Below are 22,580 nucleotides of genomic sequence, written 5' to 3' on the forward strand. Positions count from 1 at the left end.
CTTTATTCCTTCACATATGTAATTAATGTAATTAAAGAGGAACAATGGTCTTTAAGATTGAGCCCTCCAGTACCTCATTTATAACATTAATCCACCTTGACTGAACTTTATTTATAATTACCTTCTTTATCCATTTAGACACTCTTCTATACATTTACTTTACTTATCTCTGTGACATTTTGTCTGACATCTTGTCAAATATTTTCTGAAAATCCAGACACAAATCTACACCCTCACCTTCATATGTATAAGTAACATTTTCAAAGAATCTCATAATATTTGTATGACAAGTGAAATCATGTTGATTATTCAATAAAATTTTAACTGTGTTAAACGACTTTGTGAAGCATTTTTATTAGACTTCTCAAAAATTTTCCACACAACTAATATAAGTCTAATAAAAGTACTGGGGCAATTTTGATCATTTCTCTTGAAGAAAAGAATAACAATAGCCAACTTCTACCTGCCCACTATTCAAGAACTTACAAAAAAAAATAGCAGCAAGTGCCTTTAATATTCAATCCTTTAACTCATTCAAACCATTGTAGAGATGCCAACTATTTCAAATGACTGAGCGTAATGATTGTAGACAGAGCCCTTTCACCGTTTCAGTCCTTTCAGATTTGCCAGAAACAAGACAATCTGGCAAACGAAGTCTATTTTTTTCCAACTTGTGAATGATCACATTTGTGTTTCTTTGCCGCTTAGAAAACGAGAAATACCCATCTACGCGAGCGCTGATTGACTGACAAGCAATGATGACGTAGCTATGGATTCCACCACGTACCCAGTATGGAGAAGCACCCTTCACTCAAACTATTGGTAGACGTCGGAGATACAAATATTTTCTGTTATTTCAAACACAAACATACGAGGGCTGTTCAAAAAATACGCGGACTGTTTGAATTGCGCGGCTCCAGTTGGTTCCAGGGAATCCGCTTGGTGTCGCCATGTTTGCACAAATCAGCTGATTACGACGCCATTTCCCGATTGCAGATATCTTCATTTGTGTATTAGCTACGCGGTTTTAAGTAAAGTGCGATTTTTTCGTTTGGCAGATTTCAGAATGAACGACCTGAAGGAGCAACGACTTGCTGTGAAATTTTGTGTTAAACTTGGAAAATCTGCGACTGAAACTTTTGCTATGCTTAACACGGCTTACCGTGATATTGCTATGAAGCGTACGGCATGTTTCAAGTGGCATGAACGTTTTAAGGATGGTCGACAGTCCATTGAAGATGATGAGCGTCCTGGACGTCCTTCCACGTCAACTGACGACCCACACGTCGACAAAATCAAAACTCTGGTGCGGGCAAATCGACGTCTGACTGTCAGGGAGCTTGCTGAAGAGTGTGGGATATCAGTTGGATCTTGTTACGAGATGCACTGCGTTGCTGCGAAATTCAGCCCTCAGAACTCGTGAGATTTTGGCCAAATACTTGATCACTGTTCTTTCTACTCACCTGACCTTGCTCCTTGCGATTTTTTTCTTGTTCCCCAAACTCAAAAGACCCTTGAAAGGAAGAAGATTTGAGACGATTCCCGAGATTAAGGCAAATGTGACGAAGGAGCTGGAGGACATTACAAAAGAAGCGTACCAGGACTGTTTCAACAAGTGGAAATACCGTTGGGATAAGTGTGTGCGTTGGGGAGGATAGTACTTTGAAGAGGTCCCAGACCTGTAACTTCTAAATAAAGTACATTTTGTTTTATGACGTCAGTCCGCGTATTTTTTGAACAGACCTCGTAATTATCGCAAGTAGCCATTTGGACTATGTATTTTATTTATTATCAAAATCTATTTGTATCTCACTGGAAATTTTCTTTTCACCCCTTTCAAGCTCTGGGGGGAACAATTTATCACTTTATTGTATCGGCCTATATAATATAAAATAATTTGGGAGTTGCATCAAGTCGTAATGTATACACCAAAATCGTAATGATTACGCTCAAATCGTAATGGTTGGCACCTCTGCCATTGGTGATAACTGGCCCTGGAGTTTATTATTCTTTAAACTTTCCAATTTTTTCTCAATGAGCTCAGAAATAATGTGATAATATTGTTCGATATTGGTTTCATCTACCAACTAGACAAGGAACACTGCTTACATTTTCATTAGTAAAACTGAAGAAAAAGCAGAATTTAACAATCTAGCTATTTCGTAGACATAGCCTTCCTCAAATGTCCTAACATTTTGTTTACTTCAAATAGTCACATTCTCTACAAGTGGGTTTTCTCGTCATCACGAATACTCAAATTCGATGATGAAACTTCGTAGAATAGACAGCAACTCCTTGTTGTGGAGACAAGTGTAAATGACAATTATTTTGAATTTATTTGCGACAAAAATTTACTGCACAGTGAAACGTGACAAAAATGAACGCAGTATATGGAAGAAAAAAGTTACACAGATAAACAAGGCGAGGAAAAAACGTAATAATTACATATATATATATACAAAGCAAAAAATAGTTAAGTACATACAGTGCAAAAAATACATACAAAATAAAAAATTAATTAAATATAAACAAAGCAAAAAGTTAATAATTAGATATGATTTGATACGAGTTGATTTCGAACATGCCAGATGACGTACATAAAGCGTGTACCGGAACGAAAAAGCCAAATGGCTGGGAACAGGGACCGGTGCGTGGTGTAGGATGGTCTCAGCCCCTTTCCCAGATCTCCACCAACGTCGGACAGAGGACCAACCTGTGCATGACAGACTCCACAATAGTTTCACGATGCGGCACTTGAAAACCTGGAGAGAGTTATCAACATGATGCAGCGCGACGCGGTTCCAAATAATGTCCCACGGCAGAGCAGGGTAGTGTTGCTCAATCCTGTGGGTACACTTAGGGACTAGTAGGCAGTAGATGGAATGGGAGTTCGTCGGAACTCGGCTGACATGGCACGACAACGCCGTAGCGCAGCAGCAACGTCTACATACCAGGAAGGGGGGTCAAAACACATTAACAGAACAAGTTATCAGGGCAGTAGCGGTAATCGTGCACTGCCGAACCGTCACGCTGCACCACCTCCCCGTAGGTAACTTCGGGGCGCACGAGAAAAGAAACCCTAAAGCAAGTTACTGGAAAGGAGGTCCAGTCCAGTCCAAACAGAGAGTTAGCAGACGAGGCCCATTTGCCCAACCCCCGAGCCCGAGATTAGTCATAGTTGAGCTGGGCAATGCTGGCCTGAGAGTAGCAGTGGACAATGGCCAGCACCAAACCTAACAATGTTAAGTTTGCAAGAAACAGGTTTACGTCATCTGCATAAGAGATGTATTTGACACTCATATCCACCAGCAACTGGCTGCCACGCACCAAGACCGAGTTGTACAAAAAAGAGAGCAAGCACTCAATCACCAATGCATAAAGCAAGAGAGACGACGAATAACCCTGACGAACTCCCTGTAAGATGAGAAAGGAAGACGTCAGGCACCCGTTCATCAAGAGCCTGCTGGAAGTGGTCGCGTACAAGGGTTGCACATATTAGACAAAGACAAAAACATAAAAATTCTAAAAGCAAATAAAGGTAACTACGAGTATAGTCACAATGAACACAAATGAATACATCCAAAAAATGAAGAATATCCTATCAGACACGAACAAATTTAAACCAATACACACAAATCCAACAAAGACACACGAGACGCAACTAAACAAATTACTACTAAAAATGAAAAAGGCCAACACAATTTCACAAACACTTTATTCCTACAGACATAAAACTGACTCACGCACACCACAGATATACGGCATCCCCAAACTTCATAAACCAGATTGTCCATTACGACCAATAATGTCCACATATGAATCATTTAATTACAATCTTGGTAAATACATAGCATGGGCATCTCCAAATATGTAACATCAACCAGTTCATTCATCAAAGACTCTTTTAATTTCAAGTCTAATCTTAATCAACTTAATAATAAAGCCTTAATGGCCAGTTTCGATGTTATATCCCTCTTTACAGAAGTTCCAACCACTGAAGCCTGCAAGATAGCCTTAGAACTCTATATCTGAAACCCTAACCCATTTACAGACATTCCCAGCAACCAATTAGCAACCCTCATAGAATTCACCACGATAAAGACAAACTTCATGTTCAACAACCACAACTATATACAAACAAATGGCCTAACAATGGGCAACCCAATATCACCAGTTCTAGCCAATATTTTTATAACACAAGTTGAAACACAAGCAATTAACACAGCATTACATCCACCACTATGCTGATACAGATATGTAGATGACACGGTTGCGGGATTCAGATCTGCAGAACACATACTTAATTTTTTCAATCACATTAACGCTATACATCCCAACATTAACTTCACATGTGAACAGGAAGAAAGCAATCAAATATCATTTCTTAACCTCAAAATTACAAGAACTGACACACAATTCAAAACAGAAATCCACCGAAAAATCACCCATACTGGACTATACATTCCTTGGGACTCAGCACATGAAACAAAACAAAAACTCAACATTCTAAGAAACCAAAAAACATAGCCATAAAACTATGCTCACCAGATAAAATTAACGATGAATTAGACAAAATAAAACAATACTTCATCAACATCAATTAGTTTCCTACACAAACCGTAGAAAACATTATACGCCCACACCTAGACAGAAAGCAAAATCAACCAACAAAAGTAAATATATCTCACGAATAAAAAAATCACGAAACTATATACTGCTGCATACCATATATTCCCGACATCAGCAGACAAATAACCAACATTTGGCAAAAACTAGTAACAAAATATGACATTCCAGTTAATACCAAATTTATTCAAAAACCGGGCACAAAACTGAGGTCTATACTATGTAAAAACTACACTGACAAACACCACACCAACATTATTTATAAAATACAATGTGATAACTGCCACGACTTCTATATTGGAGAAACAAGTAGAAAAATGGAAACCAGATTCAAAGAACATAAAAAGTCACCTTCACACGTTTTCGAACACTGCAAGTCAAATAAACACAACATAACCATAGAAAAAATTCAAATACTAAATAAAGAAACAAACATAAACAAACTCAAAATTAAAGGAGCCTTACTTATACAACAACTTAAACCCAAAATAAACCAATATAAAGGAATGCCTTTATACCCATATTAAACATAATAAAATAAATGATATAAAATTATATATTCAAACATCTAAGCATCTCTACATTCCGACACTCAGTTACACAACCCCTTACAAACATGTGGTCAGCTTCCGGTCAGTTACCTCTTTCTTTCTTTGTGAACCTGACAATGACCGAAGAAGGTTGAAACGTTGTTCGTTCTCCTCTCAACCTATTTTCTCAACCCAAACGAGCCGTTTTTGTATATATAATCCAGTACGCAATTAAAGTCGCCACTGAGGATGATATCGGCATACATTATCAGGAACCTGTCTAAACCCGAGAAGAAGGGTTCCACCTCTTCAGACCAAACAGGTGCATAGATATTAACAAGCTGAATCTTACGACCCCAGTGACAACATCAACACATACAACCCGCCCCTCAGCATCACTATGTGACGCGAGGATGATGCCAGTGAATTGGAGGTAAAAAAGGATCCTCACACCACGTGCACGTGTCGTGCCAAACGCCAAACGACCAAAAGGCACGGACAGGATAACGTGAAAAGAACGAAAAGTGGTACCTCAAAGAGGAATATAGCAATTTTTGCTCTCTTGTCTAGGAATTGGATTATACCACGTTTTATCGAGGTTAGATGATAGGACATGAAGTGTAGCTATCTGTCCGTGTGGGTGGGCTTTCCGTATACAGTTGTGGTTATTTGTCTTGCTTTTTTGCTGATGAATATGTCAAGAAACGGTAGACTGTTTTGTTCCTCTATTTCCATAGTGAAGTTAATTCTTTTGTCCATGAAATTGAGATGTTCTAAGAAGGCTGGTAAGTTTTTATGACTGAGGGGGACAAATAATAAAGGTGTCGTCGACATAACGTTTGTATAAACTTAGCTTTATCGATGTGGGTTAAAGGGCTCTTTCTTCAAAGTCTTTCATGAAAATGTCTGCTAGAATTGGAGAGAGCGGTGATCCCATGGCTAGACCATCTGCTTGTTCGTAGAATTCCTCGTTGTAATAGAAATAGGTTGATTGTTGGCAAATGGTTGTTAGTTCCATTATGGCGTCTATTTTCATATTTGTTCTGTGTAGTAGACAGTTGTTATTCAGCAATTGTTGTCTGGTGATGTGAAGGTTTTCTGAGGTTGGAACATTGGTAAATAGTTCTGTGACATCAAACTGACCATAATATCCTGGGATTTGATGTGTAGCTTTCTAACTTGTCTTATGAAATCAGTCGAGTTTTGAGTGTGATGTTCAGTGTTTCCTCGTAGTGGAGATAAGATAGGTACTAGGATAGTGGCCAGTTGATGGCAAGGTGAGTTTTAAGCACTGACGGTAGGCCTTAGAGGTATATTAGGTTTGTGTACCTTAGATAGTCCGCAGAACTGAGGAGGGAAATTTTCCTTGGATCATAAGTTAGTTTTTCGTTGATTAAGCCTTATTTCTTTAGTTTGTTCAGCGTTCTATTGATGAGTCTCTCTGTCTTATCTGTAGGATTATTGGCGATCTTTTTATATTGGTGTTTGTCTAGCAACTGTCCACTACACTTGTGTCTCCACAACAGACAGTTGCCGTCCATTCTACAAAGTTTCATCATGATTACTCTGCCTAAACAGTATATCAAAGAATACTCAAGTTCGGGTAGTTCTTACTAAAGGTTTGGCATGGCCAGATGGTTAAGGCACTCAACTCGTAATATGAGGGTCGCGGCTTCGAATCCCCGTGGTACCAAACACGTTCGTCCTTTCAGCCGTGAGAGCGTTATAATATCCGGTCAATCCCACTATTCGTTGGTAAAAGAGTAGCCCAAGAGTTGGCGGTGGGTGGTGATGACTAGCTGCCTTCCATCTAGTCTTACACTGCTAAATTATGGACGGCTAGCACAGATAGCACTCGAATAGCTTTGCGCGAAATTCATAAACAAACAATAACATTTTCTTGTTTTTTTTTTATTTTGTCAGTTTAATTTTTGTTTTTTAACTTGATATCGAATCCCTTCACCTTTTTTCACTCTCAGTAGAAGAAGGAAAGCGAGAGTTTAAATGAAAACTTTTCTTGAGGTAAAAGCGCGTCTGTTTAGTGTTGTAATATTACTTATAAACTTATTACTTATTGTTTTTCATATGTGTATATATATATATATATATATGCGTGTGTGTTTAAGGGAAAGGAAGTAGGAATTTTTTTTGTTTTTGTAAAATAAATTTTATACGTGCTCCCATTTTCTTTTGTTTTTGATGTGTTTAGTTTAGTTTTTGTTACTGAGTGCTATTTCATGCTTCTAGGAAATAACAATAATATACGAGTGTGTGCGAGTGGGAACGTTAGAATAATTTCACCAAAGTTTTGGGTAAATTGGTTTAAAGTTTGACGTGTAAGGAGGTTTCGCAATGTTGTGATAGTTTATCATTGTTAAATTTTTTTTATTTTGTATTTTTCTCTAATTGGAACTGGAAGAAGATCATATTTATCATATTTTATTAATTTAAAACTTAATCTTTTCACTTGTTTTATAGCAATGTAGTTTTCTTTGTTACGCTGAAAAGGTTTGTGTTGTCTGTATGATGTTAAAGTGCTCTTAAAAAAGAAATAAAGTTTAATATGCCTTTTTACTGAGTTGCAAGCTTAAAGTTTATTTTACCCACAATCATGCCCAAAGTTGTATAGAAATCGTAGCCTGGCAAACGAATGAATATTTGTTGAAAAATTCATGTCTGTACTATAAGTGAACTGCCAGTTTGGCTGCAAGTTTTGATTTCATTTCTTTAAGTTGTACACAATTTATTTTTGGCTGCACATTTCTTTTTCACACATGAAGTTTTTGATTAGTTACGAGATACTTTGTAGTCTATAGTTTTACAATCCCAAGTATTTATAAGCATCCAATATTATGATTTATATTAATTATATATACATAATTTATGATGTATTTTTTTAATATTATCATCAGTAGTATTATTGCTATTATTATTAAATACCATCACCATTATTTATTACCATTGTTGTAACTTATCAATATTCTACTTTTGGACTGCTGGATATTTAGTGTGTGAAAGATCATTATTGTCTGCTTGGTATCCAGCCTTTGTTGTATAAAGGTTTAATTTGATTGACAGTTTGGGAAAACCTCATGAAAAAAGGAGGGAAGTAAAGTGTGATATACAGGCAATGCTCTAACTATAATGATACAGAATTTTTTTGTCTTTTACTTAGTTTTCAGAAAATGCTCCAGTTGTGGCAGCATGTGATCCCTAAAATCATTAATTCTATCTTGTTCTAGTTGCATCATGTATTTGTTCTCTATAGCACTAGTAAGTAATGTCTGCTCTCAAGAGGATATTGCAATATAATGTAGCAATTAGGTTAGAAGGATTGTCAGTGTGATATCCATTACTAGCAAGTTATGATGTTAACTATATGTAACAGCGAGGTTCAACAAGGTTTAGTGTTATACTTCACACAGAGAACAGGAATAATTAAATTTCGGTTACAAATTTCAAAAGCAAATTTTTGAAAGGATGCAGCAAGAATAGAGAATGTTTTAAATTTTTAAACATTCGTGATGAATGTCTTATAGAAAGAAAAGGGAAGTTGCATATAAAAAAATGGAATTGCTGTCAAAAGGCATAAAGGATAAAATTACTAATTTAATCACTAATTTAAGTTGACTAGTGTGATGGGAGATTTGGAAGTTTAGAGAATTTCATGAAGGTTGGTCAAAGGTTCAAAAAGAATGTATGAGAAAATGTTAGTTGACAATTTAAAAAAACAGTTAAGGATTCCTTTAAATACATTTAGGGTAAAAAAATGTTAAAATTGGGGTAGGACATTTAAGGGATGATAAAGGAAGGATTGTAACTGATGGCTTTGAAATGACTGGGTTATTAAATTTTGCTTTTTTTTCAGTTTTTACTGATGAAAATATAGGCAGTGTTCCTTATCTAGTTGGTAGATCAAAAAAGATGCTCATATTAAATCTGAGCTTGTTAAGGAAAAATTGGAAAGTTTAAAGAATGATAAGACTCCAGAGCTAAATGATACATCTCCAAGGGTTTTAAATGAGGTTAAGGATAGATTATTTAAGCCATTTCTGCTGTTTTTTTTTGTAACTCCTTGAATAGTGGATGGGTAGAAGTTGGCTATTGTTACTTTTCTCTTCAAGGGAGGAGATTAAACTTGTCCCAGTAATTAAATTAGTTTTTAAGAATATACCGTCTGTTGACATTATAGCTATTCTTCTGTATTCAGTGTTTCCAGTTTTTACCCATATAAGCATTGAGAATACTTTCTTCCAGTCTTATATCCCACTCAATGCCTTAGGCAAATTTAATTTGCAAATTTCTCCACTAACTTCAGTGCACCCTGTATCTGGATGCTTAATATAAGTACCTTATCCCTGTGATGTAATTTTTTCTTGACAAAGCATTTGACACTGGTTTCTGTCAGCAGAAGGGTTGTCCTTGTACTATTGTGAATTTGAACATGGTAGGGATTTCTACAGTTATGTTTATAATTATACATTATCTAACAAAAAAAAAAGTTATTGATAGGTATGAATTCCCGAGTTAAAATTTCTATGCAATTACCATCAGAACTTTTGACTTTGTGTATTTTTAGGAGGTGTTTTTAGGCAGCAACTGAATGGTGAACAGTTTGATTTGTTGTTGCACCCTACTTTCAATCAAAACTCCCCAAAGAAAAGGTCTAGATGATACTGACTCATCTTGTATGTTATTAGGTACTTTAAAGGAGCTTTAGTGTCCCATATCAACTTATTATAGAGGTAGTTACAACAAGAATTAACCATAAAACCAATGAATGGGTTCTTTCTTTTGATGCTTGTTACACACTTTCTGGTTGAGTCCTTGTGCTGCAATATGTAAGCATAAGCAACATCCAGGAAATAAGTCAAAATCTCTACATTAGAGGGACTCATTGGTGCATTGTAAACTTTTGCAATTGGTTTTCTTGAGTCTTGGATATCAAAGAGCCCATTAAAAATGTGAGTAAACCTGACTATTGTAACAAACCATTGAAACTGTTCCAGCTTCAAATTATTTGTACAAAATTTGACAGTATCTGTTACAATGAAATTCAGAGTTGATCAGCATGATTAACCTTCTTTTCTGTTTGTGCCACATTACATGTGCTGACTTCAGTTTGTTAGTACAGTGTCTTGCTTTCATGTAACTTATGCAACTTCTTGAACAGTGGCCATCTGATGATAAAACACAAATGTGATAGTAGGAGATATTTATTAAACATTTTGGAATCCCACAAGTCCATCATCAGTAACATAGAGCTACAAACCAAACAAATAGTATTTATAGTTACAACAAAAATGTATACATATTTGAATATATAACTGTAAGTCAAGAAAACAGAAATGTAGCACAAATGAAACAGTTAAATTAAGAAACGTTTAAATCTAGTGAAGACTGTGTATTATTCAAGGAAGAAAGGATAATTTTTATACATAATATTTCTTTTATGAGAAGCTGAGTATCATGTTTGGCTGTTGATTTATTTATAGATATGCCTATATGTTCACATGATTATACTTCAAGGTGAGATTTGGTTTCACCAAAATAGGAGGCCTTACAGTCTCTGCACGTGTATGGGTATAAAAGATGTGAACAATGGGGAGGTGACAAACAGTCTTTGTAGGAGAAAAAAATTTTGAGTGTGAAATTTAGTTTCATAATAAGTTTCTGCTCAGTTTGGGGATAGTAAGTATTAACTAATTTTTTAAACTGTTTTGTGATAAGAGAGCTTTGTTTCCTGAGACTTGGTAAGCAAGTGTATAAGGAAAATTTGGGTACAATGAGTATCTTAGGTGGTTTGACAAAACATTAATCAAAAAAGAGGAAGTTATTATCTTCAAGAAATGCAGGTGGATAGCCATTTTGTATGGAAATAATTTTTTTGTGAAAGGCTAGATATGATGAGGTAAATGTGTAGGCTGTATTAGTAGACAGAGAATAAGATTGTCTTTGAAAGTGAAGGGCACCAAACTGTCAAACGGACTGAAAAGTCCTGTAAATAAGTTTTTATAATAGAAGTTGAAAAGTCATAAGCATCATTGTTAACAAGAATATCCAGAAAGGAAATAGTTATTTGTCTCAATTTCATGAGGGAACACTACAGTGAGGTGTTGTGAATTAAGATAGTGAAGAAAGTGTTAGGTATACCAGTATGGTGGAAAATAAGGAAAGTATCATCAACATACCTTCTGTAAAGAACAGGCTTGAAGCTTTAAGGACAGTTGTCAGTCCACTTTTATTTGTGGTGACACAGAAAAATTTTGTCAAGCGTAGAACCCAGTGGGAAACCCACAGCTACACCATCTACCTTCTCATAAAGGGTATTATTAAAGAGGAGAAGAGGGTCTTTAGTAGGAAATTCAAGCATAGATTTATAAAGTCTCTTAACAAGAATGCTTTTAGTGAAGAGAGTAGACAGTGCATTATTGTTTCATTCAGGGAAATGTTAGTAAAAAGAGAAGTAATATTGAAATTAGCCCTCTGAATATATCATTTTTGTCATCTTGTAGTATGTGACCATGGACAAGGATGTTTTAAATGAGCTTTAGCATTTGGTATACATAAAGTAATATGTAGACCTCGGTGGACTGGTCTGTTGGATTTATAAAATGTGGAATGATATCTAGTACTTTCAGTGAAGCTTCAAACTTCTCCATCATTCTGAAATGACCAAAAAGTACATCATACATATGAGACACTGTCTATACTTCAACATTGTTAAACTTTGTTAGGCATTGCTTTAATAGATTGGTGTGTTCTATGGCTGACATACTCTTCAGGAAGAAATATGCATGTAGTGTGTCAGTGCTACAATCTTGAAAGCAAGATATTTACTTGTTATTGGAGTAGAATCATATTCTGTATTTGCCCCTATATCTACGTAAAAAAGAATTAATTTTCATCCCATTTCACATGTTTTGTTATGACCATTTTATCTATCATTAGGGCACATTCAACATCTTGGCTTTCAGATTTGGACTTGTGTAGTTTGTAACACAATGCACAAAATGTTTTTTTAGTGAATCATGGTTCACTATTCACTTCTCTGTACCAGCCTCTGATGGATGAGGCAATGCCAAACTGAATGTCTGATGAATATAGTTGTAAGTCTTAGTTGAGAAGAAGTGTAGTGTTAAGAGCAATTGGTTTCAGCATAACTAGATAATGCTTATGAATTACTCAGCCACTCTTTTGGTGGAATAGCATCTTCATTACTGCCAGTGGAATTCTATAAAATATCTTCTCCAGCACGTCAGCCCCATCATCAGATATAATTTGTTTGTTCAGAGATTTGACAGCTGTTTGAGAGAAATAACATGCTCTTCGTTGTGCAAATTTATGTTTTTTTTCTTCACATGAACAAATTTGTTGTCTTGCTTAATCCAGTTTTCTTTTCATTGTTTGCAAGTTCTTTTGAACATGGTAGTTGCTCTAGTTGCATCTTTGGGATAGGGTTGTTTGGTTTCTTTGTAGTTTATTTTGGCACAATCCAGAGTTTGTGGGAGAAACCTGACATACTGCTGGGAATTTCTGGGGTTTTGAATACTGAAAGTGAAATATATGCAGGATTTAAATTCTGAGAGAATATCAATTTCCATTATCTCAATAGTTGTTTTAATTTCTACACATTATTTAATATATCGGTAAGATGGAAATTGGAAGATTGATGGGATGCAGCCCTGTAATTCTAATGTACAATCAAAGCATTCCTCTTCAAAGTGATCTGAACAGAGTACATCACTCTTTCCAGGATAGAACTTGTCTGTATTCATGCTCACAATTCATCTTTTGACTAGGTCTAGTTTACTATGAGGGAATCTGTATTGGTTGAGTGATTAAACCACTGAACAATTACATGGAATGTTGGTTTGATATATACATTGCACTTACTCCAACAAACAAACTGATGAATAAATTCAAAGCTTATAATAAAATTTGAATAATAATAGGAAATGGCACTATATATATAATGTCATTGGAAATTATACACTATCTGATTATCATTGCTTTTTGTCTTCATCAGTTATCATAGACGTTGCCAGGTAATTTGAGAATGATACATGTATTACTTTAATTGCATGTGGAATGTTAACATTTTTAGAGTACATAGAATAGATGATTAGATAACTCATTTTATGGCTCATGCAGTGATACATTTTCTTGCCTTGTGAAAACATGAATAGGACCTAATGAGATTTATTAACATAAGTTTACTTGCAGTTGGAAATATTTGCCACATCTAACTGCTTATCTGTTAGTACAGTGCAGTACTTTTCATGTAGGCATGATTCACAGAAAGCAAAATGTGCAAGTAAAATAACATATTTACATGTGGTAATTGCCACAATGGGAGTTGTTTATTGGCAGCTAAACTGCATCATGTGATTTCAATGTCAGGAGTTAGAAGTGCGACCCAGGTTTTACATATAGATTAGTGTGTACCTCAGGGTTCAGTCATAGGTTCTTTGCTTTTTATGATTTATGTCAGTGACAGAAATGGTAAATAAATTACTTAAATTTGTTCATGACATTATGGTTTTGGCTATGAGGAGGAAGCTATTGTTTTATAAAAGGATTTAAGTCAATTAGTAAGTTGGCCAAATAAATGGCAGATGGTTTTAATTATGATAAATGCACATAAATGCTTGTGTGTTATCATAATTTGAGTTATATATGTAATAAGGATGGAATAGCCATAATAGTGTTATGAAAGAAAGGGATCGTGGTATTTTAGCTCATCAGTCTCTTAAAACATTCAAGTGGTGTGCTGTTGCTGGTTGTAGGGCAAATAGGATTTAAGATTATATCTACAGAAATATTGAATACAAGTCTAAAGAGATTATAATTTTATTTTATTTGTCATTGATTAGACCATATTTAGTATATTTCATTCAGTTTTGGGCTGCTTATATTGTTGGAAAGGATTTAGATGAAGACTACTAGAATGATGCCAGGAAGGGTTTGTCATACAAGGAGAGGAGAAGACCTTTGAAACTGTTTTCTCTTGGAAAAAAGAAGAATTTTTAAGGGATCTAATTGAAGCGTTTAATATTGTTCATGGAACTGGTAATGTGCATCATTTTTTTTGTATATTTATGGGTGACAATGGTAGAACTAGGAATCACATAAATTTAGGCAGAGTAGCAGTCATCTTAAGCAGTTTTATTTTTCTGACCGGATTGTTGTAATTTGGAATGGGTTGCCTTTGGATGTTGTGGAGGCAGTAACTTTAAATGAGTGTAAGATAAAGTATGATAATTATATGAATTTTAAAATTGGCTTTGAAGGTTTTTTTATTTGTTTTAGTTTAGCTTAGAGGATGGGACAGATGGACCAGTGTGTTTCTTGTTGTCAGTCGTGTCCAACTTCTGCAGTTCTTTAATGTTTTGGCTACCTACTGCCATCTTCATATGTGTACTCCATATGTACTTCATATGTGAGAAGAAGTACTGTTACCAAAGGTAGTTCTGAGGTCTCAGTGAATGTGTATGTTTGGGGGGTGGACAAGTGGCTTTGGGATTCCATTGATGTGATATTTTAAACTTCATGTGTAACTTTTCAGTTAGCTAAAGAACTTTATGTACACATGAAGGAATATAATGCCATATTTTCCATATTTTGTTAGAATTTGGGGACTCTTTGATATCTGCTAATCCTTTTCCTGCTTGGAATTTTAAAAATGAAAGATGGGAGTGCAGTCCAGTAGACTGAATCTTGAAGGTATTGAGTCACAATGACTTGCTGCAAGCAAGTAGAGTTATAGGCTTGTTGCAAGCAATCTTGTGATTATAGCAAAGCTAAGAGGTGATAAACCAATCCATATATTTATTTCTTTTAAGAAGATGAGGTAACATTATAAGAAACTTTATGGCAATCTTCCTTGTCAGCAGCTAAAGAATGATATGTGATGATCAAATTTTCCAGCTGGTTGTATTTTGTATTGATTTCATTGAACTAGTAGTGTTTGACCCAAATAAAAAGGTGAAGACATGGAGGAAGATTAACAGACTGAGGTGATAGTAGTCAGTTATATTTCTTGAGTAGGTTAAGTAATTATTTCATGTGAATTTGCTCAAGACAGAGCTTTGCAAATTTATTTAGTATGGAAGTTCTGTAGAAGACAGGTGAAATCACTTTTGACATGGCAGAAAGAAGTTTGTGGAGGTTGACAGTTGTGTAAAGCTTAGATTTCTATTTACAGCAGTTACTTGTGGACACAACTGAAAAATATAGAATTAAGAAAAAATAAATTAAAAGATAATGTTGCCACATAATGAACTGAATAATCAATTGAACGATTTAGTAACTTGTGAATATTGACTGTTTTAAACCAGTTACTTTTGGTGTGACAGTTCACAAATGCTAAAATGCAATAAAAAAACAAAGGTCAATCTAGAAAGAAAAAACATCCTGTTATTATAATTATGCCATTTAATCTAATATAATCATATATCAAAATGTTTTGTATTTTATCTGTAAACCTGGTATGCCACTTTATTGTAGGTGAAAAAACTTTAAAACACTATCATAATTTCTTGATAATAATCTAGTTTTTAAAAGTGATATATTTGTATTATTTATGTACATAAAAAAATATCAATATGTAAAGGATATAAATACAAAAATGTTTTGTTTTTAAAACTATACCAAAGTGATTTTTGTATTTAACATTGTATTTGACAACCTGATTGTGCTTCTGATCCAGTATGTTACCTTCTCATATAGTTATTTTCCTTCAATGCTGTTCTCTATATGCAAAATGTTTTTGCATGCCACCAGCTTTGAGCTCCCATATACCCTATGTTTGTTAGCTTGTTTATCGCTCATGTTAAGATGTTTTCTATTGTGCTTTTCATTTATGTTTTTTCTTTAAAACTTAGTGCATTCTCTTGCCATTCATTTTGAGATGGAATTGTTTTTTTGTTGTTTTTTATAAATAGTTTGCAAACTTCAGGATAGCTATTTTTTAACCATTTTCATTTCTTTATTCTAACACTTTTCTTTGATCATCCATTGTTAACAATGAATTCTAAAATCCAAGTTACTACTTTGGAGATAATAATATTTAAAATACCAGCATGTTTACACAGGCTGCAGGTTGGAGTAATTTAGCTGCAGAATTATTGGTGTTCATTCGCTATGAGGTTGATTATTATATGAGTCAACCTACTTCTTTTGGTTTTGCCCATATTTTTCCTGACTGTGCTGAACCTGTTTGGGCTGACTGGTAATTTGACAATTTCTTTTTCTTCACCTGATTTTGCCATACCTTCCTATGCCCCTATTCAGGAATAAGCTATGCATAATTTGGCTTTTTTAGATATAATATCTCAGATGTTTTTTGTTTTTTCCATTTTCTATATATAATCTTCCTTTTTTATTACACGGTACCACCACCTCTCAATATTTTGTGTTCCCCCTTCCCTGATTATTAGAGTTCATGCAGAATTTTTTGTTTTTCAGTCTGCACACTTGCTTTAGCATACCATCAGGCAGAATTTCCATATCATGATTTTCAACAGTTTTTATTGTTTTTACCAGTGTAAGTCTAGACCTTGATCATACTGTTTGTTTATCCCATGCCCAATTTTCACATCTTCATCTTATCCTTTAAACTCTTCTGTGGTGGCTGTCTATAAGGCACTCTATAGTAATCATGAGGGTTTTTCCAAGTTGTATATTTATCTTTTTTTTAGTTATTTTCTTACACACTTTTTCATGGTTGTTGTTGTTGGAAAGGGTGCAATATTGTCCCAAGTTTGTTTTCCACCTGTTTAATGTTGAGACTTATGGCACTTTCTTCAGTGATCTATTTTAAGAAATATTACTGAGACTTTGGAATCCCACATGAAATCTATAATGATTCAGCAATCGATCCTGTCATCTTTGGTTGATCATTTGTCTCATTCCAAGCCTATTACTATCACAATCTCCTGCTACTGTTTTCTGTGTTGTTCCTTCCCAGCCCTTGCTAGTTCCTGTCTTTAGGAGTTTTTCCTTCATGTTATTCAATGCTGATGGATAGTCACTGACAGTGAGGTTATTTGGGTATTATCTGAGGGACCTGCCATTCTCTTCTTTCCCCTCTTTCATTGTTTCCTTTACTCATATTCTTTTTGTTGCCTTTATACTACCACTAGCCAACATCTGTCAAAATCTTCACTCCCAGAAAACCATCAAACTTGTGAGAAGTCATCCTTATCCAGGTTATTATTTCAGGCTTTTTGTGGTACCCAAGAAAATCAGAAACTGGTGCCTTGTGATTGATTTCTTCCACCTCAATCACTTTTTAGTTCTGCCCCAAGTGAGTGTGATGTTTTTTTTTACGTTCAGGTGGGCCTTTTCTCCAGATTTATGTATGATCAAGGTAGGTTTTACAAATGCTTATATGCATATTCCAATATTTTGTTTTTAAGGCACTGTCTTTGGCTTGTTTGTTACAGGGTAGTCTATCAGTTTTACACCCTAACATTTGAGCCTGCTTTGGCCTTGTATGTATTTTATTGAGTGGTTGAGGCTTTTTGCTTGACGTGTATGCTTGGGGGTAGTGCTTATGCCATTACATGAATAACTGGCTTCTGTTAGAACATTCTAAACAGGAGTCTACGTATCACACTACCCGCATTTCCTGTTGGCAACTCATATGGGTTGGTTAACCAAGTGGGAAACATTACTCTTTATAGCTATTCTATATCTTGTCCACTCAAGTGTTTTTTTTAAACAGTCATCTCATTCAGGCCCAACCTTCTCCTTTTAAACTCCATTCAATGAAGCTTTGAGTTCTTCATGTCATTATAGGTGATTCCAAGTTTGTGTGGGTTCAACACTTTCCTGTTATTTTTTACAGGAACTTGGAGTTTTTTAGGGTTGTGTTTTGAGTGTCACACTTTTCAATATGAAGATTAGTGCCATCACTGAACAACTACCTCTTACTGTTGCAAACGGGTACAATGTTGACAACTTTTGCATCTCACGTCAGTTGTTGAACATTTGGTACATTGAGTGGTAACTGCAGACTGCCCTCATTCATTTTTATTGAAGTGGACCACAGCAAACTGTTTTAACTTCTCTTTCTCTAAAACTGTTTGCATGCACTTTTGCTGCCAACCCTGATCTTGAACTCTGTATTGGTGAAGTTGTGTTATCTATGGTCCCTGAGACAAAGTTCTCAGGGCATATCTTTGACTGTAAGCTGACCTTATACTCCGTATTGGTGAAGTTGTGTTATCTGTGGTCCCTGAGACAAAGTTCTCGGAGCTTATCTTTGACTGTGAGCTGACCTTATACCACACATCAAGCAGCTATGAGTCAAATGTACAAGAGCACTGAACATCATCTGTGCCCTCTCTTCCACCACTTGGGAAGCAGATCAATGTTCTATTCTAAAGATATGTCATGCTCTTATTTGATCAAAACTAGACTATGGGTCACTGGTCTTTGGCTCTGCCGGGAACTCAGCCTTGAAGATGCTGGACCCCACTCATCTTCAGGGACTTTGGCTTTGCCCTGGGGCTTTCTGCACTTCTGCAGCCTAGAGCTTATACACAGAGTTTTGTGAGCCTCCTCTACATCTCTATTGTTAGCAACTTTACTATATGCTTTGAAACTTTGATTGTTACCATAGCATCCCACCTGGGGTTGTGTTTTCCTTCCTTGGTGGGCCATGCTTTTTCAGAACAGATGGTCTACCATTGTTCATTTTGGCCTTTGTATCCAGGTGCAGTTGGACGAATTGGGTATGTCATTGGATAATGTTGCTGTACCCACTGGTCAGACCATCCCATTATGGCTTATTACAATCCCTAAATGTGAAATTTCTTTAAGACATCTGAGAAAAGCAGATACTCCTGAATGGAAGTACTGTTTATTATTTGCTGAACATTTTTCAAACCATCCTTTCATTCATATTTATACAGACAGTTTGAAATCAGGTGACTCTGTGGGCTCTGCCATAGTTTGTTGTGGTTTGGTTGTTGTGCCAAGAATCCCATCTACAGTTTCTGTGTTCACTTCTGAACTATATGCCATTCCTCTTGCCCTGGATCACATAGTAGTTAAGCAATACTCAAATTGCACTATTTATACTGGCTCACTTAGTTCTTTACTGTCCCTGGCATTGCTTTATGCTAGTTCTCACCCTGTTCTTGCTGATATTCAAAACCAATTGGCCCATTTCTCTGTAATATCTACTTATAACCACTTTTTCTGGATACTGGGCTACGTTGGTATTAGTGGGAACGAGCTCATCAACACCACAGCTAAATCTGTCTGCTCTGGCACTATTACTGCTGTGCCTGTTCCATACATGGAGACTATGGTCCTATTTTCAAGGCTTGGCTCCATGCAAGTTGGCAGTTGACTTGGAGTGAGCAACATGAAAACAAGCTTTTTCATATAAAACCTCTCTATTGGACTTTGACCATCTTGCTTCTATAAGAATCAGAAAGAGGAAGTTGTTCTAACAAGACTATGCATTGGTCACAGTTTTTTAACTCGTATTTTTTTATCTGGGATTGATGCACCACTGTGTTGTCTGTGTGACACTCATGTCACAATAAGCCACCTTTTACTGTCTTGCTGTTGTTACAACTTTAAATGAGAGCAACATTTTAAACATGTTTTGTCTCAAGGTTTATCCATAATGTTAGACAGTGTTATTGGCGATGGTGACATTGTCCATCTTACAAATGTTTTTAGTTTTTTGAAGGTCATTAATATATTTTATATCTATTTAAGCTTTTAATTTATAAATTAGACCTTTTTTAATGTTATTCCCTTTTAAGAATTAAAGTACAACTAGTTTCATTTGAAATTTAAAAATGACTGTAACATCAAATAACTCAAAACCAGAACTGGAAAGGCCAACTTCAGGTGACTGATGCTGATTTTTGAACTTTCCTGTTAGTCATCCTGGCGAGTTATGATAATTACAATTATGCTAGAGAAAGTCCTTCTCAATTTGTATTACTGTAGTTTTTTTCTTACTGCTGTAAACTAGATATAAAAATTGGATTTAATGCTATTTATGTTTTTAATTTAAAAATTAAACTTTGTTTTTACCTTAATTTTTTATGAATTTTAATAATTTTACTTTAATTTTAACTTTTTACTGGATGTTTGCAGATAGCCTAGTTGCTTTGCACCATAAAACACCAAACTAACCAACCAGTCTTTATTTCTCTGGTATGTGATGTATTAACCTTTGCCTCTATTTCTTATAACCCATGTATTTCCTTGCTATATCAACATCCCTCCCAACCCCTCCTAGTCAACCACCATCCCCAGACATCCAGGTCCATGCTGAATAATTTGCCTCACAGTTAAACTATGACATTAACATGCCTTATTCTTCACAGACTTTGGATCAGTCAACCATTACTTATAATAATGCAGACTGTCCTTTTCTCAATGAACAAATCTATCAGTTTGATCATACCCATTTATATCACCTATGTGTTACTTTCATGATTCTTTTGCATTATTTTTTCCACAATGCATCTCCTATCTGAGGCTCTTCACAGAAATCCTGGAGTGTTTTATGAGAAGATCATCTCCCTCCTTACATCCACGTTTGTTCGTTTAACATCTTTAGCCTTGGATTTACATACGTGGTTTTTCTGTTGTTGGGAAGTTGTCTATCAAAAGCTTATTTACCTACACTTTATCTCTGTGATTTATGTATGACCCCATTTTTATGGCATTTTATTTTTGATACAGCCCTGTAGTCTTTTATATCTTGGGTGGTATCAGTCCAAAAATAGCTTACCTTTTTCCATCTGATAATTTGTTTGTCTTAGTCAGAGCCAAATGTGGCACTTGTAGTTTTTGTCCTTCTCGAGGTGCCAAAGTTTGTCATTTTCCTCAGTAATGCATGCTGCTCTTTCTAATATTACCAGTGTCTACTCAGTGGGCTCTGGTCCAGTATAAGCTCAACTTGTAACCTTATATCATCAATTGTGCCCTTTCCTCAATGATTTTTGGGCTCTTCATGTTTTGTCAGGAAGATTTGAGATCCCATTTTTTGCTACACTTTCTTTGTTTTCAATAAGCATTTCTTTCCCTCCATTTCCAGATCCTATTGTTTGTCAGCTTTTTTTATAGGCAGTTCAGAACCTTCTCACTCAATAGGCTCTGAAACCTTCTCCACCTTCAGTGACTGGGTGTTACTCCTAACTATTTGTTGTTCCCAAGAAAATTGGGGTGGTGGTCTGTCATCAGTTTGCTCCACCACAATCATTTCATTCACCTTTCCTGTTTCACCATGGAGTCCTATCTCACTCTCTGATATGCATTTTCTCCATGTTTGTGGATGTGGCCAATGTTTACTACATATGCCCATTTTAGCATGGTCTTGTGCATATTTTTAAGTTGTTCATCACAGTTGAGGTGTACTTATTTCATTCCGTATTTTTAGGGGTTGCTTTTGCACTTTATGTTTTATGCCAGGTGGTCAGGGCTTTTGCTTTTTATCTTAATGCTCTTGGGCTGCATTTCCATTATTATACAGATGATTGGCTTCTCTTGGCCCATTTTGAATTAGAATTGGTCAGCCATACTTATCAGCTTCTTGAAGTGACTGCTCAGATGGACTGGTTAATCAAATTGGAGAAGTTATACCCAATACATTTTTTATTTGGATGTCTTTTTCAACATTCTCAGTCAAACCCAACCTTTTCCTCTCTGACTTCATTTGTGGAATTGTTAGTTGTCCTGCCCTGTCTGCTCCCTCACTTTCTGCACATGAGGTTCTGTTGCTATTATAAATGTAGTCTTCTGTGACATCATTTCTTTTTTTTAGGCTTTGCACATATGCATTACATGTAGTAGACTCTGCATGATCAGTGAAACTCTGCTCTTGATCCTTTGGCTGCTCCCTTGTGGATGATCCATCTTGGTGATGGGACAAGACTTCTACATTGGCAGGCATTATGTTTCATCTAGATTTGTCTGTTTACAGATGCATCCTTTCAAGGCTGTGATACATGAGTCAATCAATCACCAGGAATCTTTGGATCATTTGTCTTTTGAGGAGCAGCCCTTGCATATCATTGTGTTTGAGTTTCTAGCCAACCATTTGACTTTGGATTGGTTCCTACCTTTTAGCAACTATTGTCTGGTAGTAATTAATTTCGATAATTCAATGGTGGTGGCATATATTGATCACCAGGTTTTCACTCAATATATCCCTCTATTTTCTTATGTTGAATCACTGCTATTATTCTCATATTCAGTATATTCATTTAATTGTGTGTCATGTTCCTGGTGCTGTCAATCTTATGGTATATGGTTTTTTCATTCTGATAAAATTTATCAGATGAAGTGGTCCTGTGATTCTTTTGTTTTCCAGTGGTTTTGCAATGAGTGGAATTTTCCTCACATCAATGCATTTGCTACCACTCTTAATCACAAAGTATCCCT

At 35.6% G+C, this 22,580-nt stretch overlaps 1 protein-coding gene across 3 annotated transcripts in view; it reads left to right on the forward strand.

Annotated features, from left to right (window-relative positions):
- The first annotated feature begins 7,452 nt into the window (after window positions 1–7,452).
- Window positions 7,453–22,580, forward strand: part of LOC143241103 (L-fucose kinase-like) — a 156,547-nt gene continuing 141,419 nt past the window's right edge. For all 3 annotated transcript variants that reach the window (XM_076484653.1, XM_076484652.1, XM_076484655.1), the window contains exon 1: window positions 7,453–7,492. The gene's annotated coding sequence lies outside the window, so the exon portion shown is untranslated. The remainder of the gene's footprint in view (window positions 7,493–22,580) is intronic.

The sequence above is a fragment of the Tachypleus tridentatus genome, chromosome 13, assembly GCF_004210375.1.
Source record: "Tachypleus tridentatus isolate NWPU-2018 chromosome 13, ASM421037v1, whole genome shotgun sequence".
Taxonomy (NCBI): Eukaryota; Metazoa; Arthropoda; class Merostomata; order Xiphosura; family Limulidae; genus Tachypleus; species Tachypleus tridentatus.